The sequence below is a fragment of the Elephantulus edwardii genome, unplaced genomic scaffold (assembly GCF_000299155.1).
Source record: "Elephantulus edwardii isolate Elephantulus edwardi_28Jun2011 unplaced genomic scaffold, EleEdw1.0 scaffold00070, whole genome shotgun sequence".
Classification (NCBI taxonomy): domain Eukaryota; kingdom Metazoa; phylum Chordata; class Mammalia; order Macroscelidea; family Macroscelididae; genus Elephantulus; species Elephantulus edwardii.
In genome coordinates, this window is record NW_006399820.1 from 10,141,646 (window position 1) to 10,148,713 (window position 7,068).

The window sequence follows — 7,068 nt, forward strand, 5'->3', positions numbered from 1 at the left end:
ATAAATCATAGTTGATTCAATGGCACTTAACCAAAACAATGAGTGCCTTCTATTTATTTTTGTTTTGGCTCAAGTGAGCCTGAGATGCTTTTGACGTTTGCAACAAAAGACTCTTAACTGACATAACATACATGACTTACTCCATGGAGTAACTCCTGGAGAGGGTTAAACCGGGTGGCTCCTTGGAGGCAAGGATTCTGGGGCTTCGTCTGACATACTTTGGACATGTTGTAAGGGAAGACAGGTCCTTGGAGAGGGACATCATGCTTGGGAGGGTGGAGGGAAGGCGCAGGAGGGGAAGACCCTCTATGAGGTGGATTGATTCAGTGACTGGGGTAATCGGGATGGGTGTGTCAGAGGCAATGCGATTGGCACAGGATAGAGCAGGGTTTAGGGCTGTTGTACATAGGGTCGCTATGAGTCGCAAATGACTCAACGGCACATAACAATAACAACAACAACAACTGACAATATAAAACAAAGACTTAATAATAATCCATTTTGTTCTCTTGGCTATGAAGAGTTAAGCCATGGAGACGTTTTAGCCCCTTTATTTTTGCTTTGTTTTTCTGAAGTGGTGGTGTTTGTCACCAAGTTTCTTTTAAAAGTAAACCAGGTATCTATAGTCAGCTAGTGATGAGTGTCTATGTGTTATATTTGTGTGTCAACTAGAATTTAGGCTGATGTGCCTCCAAGCATGGAGTGTTTGATGCATATGAGAACTAGGACACAGTGAGAGTATATGTGTAAGTATGTGTGTAAGTACAGCTGTTGTAACAAAATAGTTTGCTATTTCCTCAAAAATACTAAAACATAATTGCTTAAGACCCAGCAAATCTATTTGGACGTATATACCCGAAAAAGTTGAAAGCAGATACTCAAACAAATACCTATAGGTGAATATTCTGTAAAGCACTATTCACGGTAGTCGAAAGGTGGAAACAATCAAGATATACATTAGCAGGTGAAAGGACAACAAAAATGAATCTGTACATACAATGGAACATTACTCTCCATAAAAAGAAATGAAATCTTAATGAGTTCTTCAGCATGGATGAACATTATGAAAACATTATGTTGAGTGAAGTGAGATAGAAACACAAACATGTGACTCTATTTGTATGAAATGTCTAGAGGAAGTAAAGCTGTAGACATTAAAGATTATTAGTAGCTATCAGGAGCAGCTGGGAGGAGGAGAGACAAAATCTACTTCTTAGGTGTTCAGTTAAAGATGATGAAAACATTTGGAAATGGAAAATGATGTCAGCTATACAACATGATGACTATAATACTGTCACTGAACAGTTTATGTGAAAATGTAGAAATAACAAATGCTTTGTGTTACACATATTTATCAGTAAAAAGTTACAAGAATAAGCAATAAAGAAAAAAAAAGACTTAAAGACAGCAAAACATTAAATCAAATGTACTGAGGTAACTTGGGGTTGCTGTGATGCTCAACACTGTGCACTGGTGTTTGAAATGCTGTAATTGTTACCCACAGTGGACAATGTTTGATGGAGCTCCCAGATTAAGACAGGCTTGGAAGCAGGAGTGGCATCCACTTCCTAAACAACATGCCTTTGGAAACTGTGAACTCAGAGAAATGATGATAGTTATAGAACAGGTTTCAGGTCTTTTGTTCATAGGGTCGTTCATGCTTGACTGAAAGGCACTTGAAAACAGCAATAGAGTCTGTCTGAGTCTGGGTTCTCTAGAGAAAGAAAATGGAAGCCCACGCTGTCATAGACAGCTCATGTTGGCAAGTCACAAACCCATGGATCAGATGTAAGACAAGAGGCTTCCTCTGACTCACTGCAGAGATTGTCAGATGGCAGAGTGCTGACTATGGAAGCAGACAAGTCAATGCCTGTTAGGCAATATGGCAAGCCACCAGTTCAAGTTCAAAGTCCAGGGGTCAGATGGTGATGAGCTAGGATCGAGATTAAGCAGAAAGCATTAGAGCTTTGTCAGATGTCCACAGGCCACGCTACTGAGGATACTCCTTCAACTGATTAGTGGCTCCTCATAGCACCCTTCAGCATAAAGGCAATTGCATTTCTCAGACCTCATTGAAAGAATGAGTCCATTATCTGAGCTCTTTAGAAGAGAATGACTGTTATAACCGCCAAATCTTTGGCAGCCAAGTTGGTATATGTATCTTAGCCGTTACCGGGTCCTTCCAAGAAACTGTGCACATAAAGTCAGTTCTGCTCTTCAATTTTTCAAGAAAGCTCTGGAAATTGGGAGAAGACAAAGAAAGCCAAAATGGGGTTGAATTGTGACAATATTTGATGAGGTTTTTCTTTCTTCAGTTTCCATCTCTCTGACTCTGAAAGCTCCTTCACCACAGAATAGAAAACTTGCCTTTAGTACTCTCCTAGCTACCCATTCTTTCCTTTCTTCACAGCCAGACTTCTTAGAAGACAAGGTGCCAGTCGATATCTCTATGTTCATTCTGATTAGATGGTCATTAGCATGTTAAAACTAAGTTTTGTCCTGTAGAATTCCATTGAGTAATTCCAGTATGTGTCACATGTATGGGTTATAGATATTTCCTACAGGTCATAAGTGATACACTCAAATAAGTGTTGATTTTTTTTTCAAATTTCAAGAAGTTGAGATAAACAGTTACATATATTTGTTTAACATGTTACACCGTGTGCTTCATTCACATACATAGCACAAGTCAAAAGGTTTCTGCAGAAAACTTACAAAGTAGAACTGTTTTCCTTTGGAGGCCTCCTCCCGGGGCCTTGCCTTGTTGGTAGGTTTTCCAATCATCATGCTTTCACTAGATGGTTATGTGAGATCCTCCACACTTCCACATGTGCTTATTACTGACCCATACGTAGAAATGAAGTTCTGATGCATAATACCATGTGACTAGATCTTGAAAACATCAAGAATAACAAGGTTGAAAGGGGAATGCCTGCTTGAAAAGAGAATGTTCCTGTTATGACCATAATGACACATATGGTAATATAAGGTTACTACAGCTCCTGTGGTGCAGTAATTTGCACAGAACACAGTGGAGATGTGTTCTTTCTTTTCCACAATGTCTAGGGTCTCAGGCAGGAAGATTTGAAGACTCGAGGTGACTCAATGGCTGAGGGCTGCAGTTAATAAAAAGTATCCTCACTCACACATGTCATCAGTTAATGCTGACTGTTGACTGGCATCTTCATTGTGTTACCACCCAAAATAGCTATGAATGGGATCTCCACATAATCTCTCAGCATGAGCCATGTTGGTCTCTTTTACAGCATGGCTGCCTGGTTTGGAGACCAAATATCCCAAAAAGAATAAGGAGAAAATTCATGTATTCTTTTACTTGTTATTATTATTATTATTATTATTTAATTCTAGCTTCAGAAATTCCATACTGTGACTTCCAACATGTTTAATATATTGGCCAAGTAAATCATAAAACTCCCTGTATGTATGATTAAGGAAGGGATAATAGACTTAATCGTTTAAAAATAGAGAAATTGTACGGTCACAATGTTAGGAAAGTGTATATAGTGAGAGATACTGTGGTGGTTCTCTTTTATTAAGAGAACAAACATTTCCCCAGAAACCACCCAGCTTTCACTTCTACCTCATTGAACATATCTATGTCACGTGCACCCTTAGTTGCTAGGGAGAGAAGGACAGGGAGTGTTTGACTTTCAAGTTTATTTAGAGGAAGGTGGTGTATGGAGAGGGAGGAATAATTACTATTACACAGGTAATCAGCAAAGTTATCATTCTTCCCTCTCACTGCTATCTACAGCCACTCTCTCCTCTGTATTACTTTTCTCCTTGTGTTTCTATATGTTATTCTCAAGTGCCATCAAACCAGCCTCTCCTCATGGCAACCCTAATCAAAACAGAAGTAAATTCTGTTTGATTCTGTGCCATCCTCAAAATATCTGTTCTGTTTGAACTCATTGTTGCAACCACTGTTTCAATCCATCTGGTTGAAGAACTTCTTGTTCACTGATTTTTCTACTTTACCAAATTGTTATCTTTCTCCAGGGACTGACTCCTCAAAACAGCACGTTCATATTATATGAGATGAAATCTCCTCATTGTCTCTTCTATGGAGCATTTTGGCTGCACTTCTTCTAAGATAGAGTTGTTTTGTACTTTTGGCAGTCCATGGTGTATTCAAAATTTACTCCTAGAATTTCAAGACTTTTGTTTCTCTCTGCTAAATTACAAATCCTTCATAGGCAGGGACAGTGAATTATGTCTTAGTATCTTCAAGGTCTATTGCTATGCCCGACACAGAAGGCCACTAAATAAGTAATTTATTGAATAATAAGTGACAGGGAAGATTTTAACATGCTCTCAGTAGACTACTTCTGTGTCTAGATGTTTTAGGGTCCAGGATTATTAAGAAAGTTTAATCAAATGACACAAAAATTTCTTCTATATGAGACCAAATAATTTTTAATTAGAAACTACAAATAGCCACATGTATAAAACTCAGTAATCAAAACTTTAAAGATGAGAATGTAAGAAGGTAGAAAAACTAGACTAACGGAACTTAAATAACAGTAATAATAATGAGAATGTTTATATACTGTGACAAATGTAACCAATGTCACAGAATAATTTGCATAAAAATTGATGAATGAGCCCGGTCGTTCTTGAGTCGCTCCGGGCCCGCTGTGGGCCGCTCCGGCCGGTGCTGTGCCCTGGCACCTCCGTGCGCTCGGCCAACAACCTGCGAGAGCGCCCACCCGAGCGCCCGGGAGCCGGCGGGCAGTGGCCCTCGCCGGACACCTGCTCGGGGCCCAGGGGACACAAGTGGCTCTAATTCCAGCACACGCCACTGAAGCAGGTCGAAGGATTTAATATGAAGCACAGACGCAGATAGTTCCAGATAGTAAGCAGTAGTTGTGACACAGTTGGTGAGTGGGGAAGCGTTTCCTTCTTCCACTGCTTCTGAGATGGCAGAAATCAGCCGAATTCAGTATGAAATGGAATACACTGAAGGCATCAGTCAGCGAATGAGAATCCCAGAAAAATTAAAAGTGGCGCCACCGAATGCCGACCTGGAACAAGGATTTCAGGAAGGAGCTCCGAATGCCAGTGTGATCATGCAGGTTCCGGAGAGGATTGTTGTTGCAGAAAACAACGAAGACATTCCATTTTCAAGACCAGCAGACCTTGACCTTATCCAGTCGACTCCCTTTAAACCTCTGGCGCTCAAAACACCTCCCCATGTTCTCACACTGAGTGAAAGACCGCTAGATTTTCTGGATTTAGAAAGACCTGCTCCAACCCCTCAAAATGAAGAAATTCCGGCAGTGGGCAGATAAAAAGAGAGCGTTCTATGAGTGAAAATGCTGTTCGCCAGAATGGACAGCTGGTCAGGAATGACTCCATGTATGGCATTTCAAATATAGATACATCAATTGAAGCAACTGCAGACGACATGACTGCTGTAGATGCAGCTTCGTTAAGACGACAGATAATCAAGCTAAATAGACGTCTACAGCTTCTGGAAGAAGAGAACAAAGAACGTGCTAAAAGAGAAATGGTCATGTATTCAATTACTGTAGCGTTCTGGCTCCTTAATAGCTGGCTCTGGTTTCGCCGCAAGAGGTAACCTAAGCTCTCAAAAATATTTGTCTGCACAGCTAGAAATATAAAGAATTTGCAAACATAAAAAAAAATTGATGAATGAGAACCCAGATCGTTGTGTAAACCTTCATGTAAAACAAGATATTATTTAAAAAAATTCATATATTCCCTATGACCCAGGTCAGAACTTTTTTTAAAAAATTTTATACTGGTTTACTTACAAAGTTTGTAGACATTGTTTTCACACCAGATCTTTTCCCTTTCCTTTACCCACGCTTCCCTCCACCTGTCAAATTGCATGACCCTATGATTAAGGAATAAGGAGCCAGTCCCTGGAGGAAGATATCAATTTGGTAAAGTAGAAAATCAGTGAAAGAGAAATTCTTCGACCAGATGGATTGAAACAATGGTTGCAACAATGAATTCAAACAAAACAGATTTTTAGGATGGCAGAGAATCAAGCAGAATTTACTACTCTTCTGCTTAGGGTTGTCACAAGTAGAAGCTGGTTTGATGGGAGGATAACAAAAATATCATCCAGGAAGAATGCAAAAGGTTATTACAAAGACAGAAGAGGAAGGAAAGACCAAGATGGATGTCAGAAGAGGATTATTGCACTACAGTGCCAAGAAGCCAAAGCAAAGGGAAGAAATCAAGATATTGAGCTGAACATAAGATGTCAAAGGGGGAAGACAATGTAAAGTATTACAATTAAATGTGCAAAGAGCTGAAGTCAGAAAATCAAAGGGGCTGAACTCACTCAGCATTTCTCACGCTGAAGGAATTTAAGAACAAATTCAAGCCTCAAGTTGCAATACTTAAGGATGCTTTGGACAGAATATTAAATGATAGAGGAAGCATTAAAAGGTGATGCAAAGACTACACAGAGTCCTTATACCAAAAGGAATTGATGGACACAGAAGAATTTCATGAGACAATGTATGAACAGGAGCCTGTGTCAATGAAGGAAGGAATTCAAGCTGCTCTTAAAGAATTGGCAAAAAACAAGTCCCATGAATTGATGACATATCGATTGCGTATTTCAACCAACAGACACTGCCCTGGATGTGCTCAAGTTGTGCCAAGAAATCTGGAGGAAACCACTTGGCCAACTGCCTGGAAGAGATCTGTATCTGTTCCCATTCCAAAGAAAGGTGACCCAACTGAGTGCAGAAATTATTGAACAATATCATTGACATCACATGCAAGCAAGATTCTACTGAAGTTTATCTAAAAATGACTGGAACAGCACATCAACAGAGAACTGAAGTGCAGGCTGGGTTTAAAAGAGGCCATGGTACTAGGAATATTATAGCTAATGTTAGATAGGTCTTGGCTGAAAGCAGTGAGTGCCAGAAGAATGTCTATCTGTGTTTCATGGACTATGCAAAGACATTTTTACTGTGTGGATCACAACAAACAATGACTAACTCTGAGAAGATGGGAATTCCAGAACACTTGATTGTGCTAATGCAAAACCTATGCTTGGAC

The 7,068-nt window shown here is 39.8% G+C and overlaps 1 pseudogene; it reads left to right on the forward strand.

Moving 5' to 3' along the window:
- The first annotated feature begins 4,907 nt into the window (after positions 1-4,907).
- On the forward strand, positions 4,908-5,602 carry LOC102856869 (annotated as a pseudogene).
- The last annotated feature ends 1,466 nt before the right edge of the window (positions 5,603-7,068 follow it).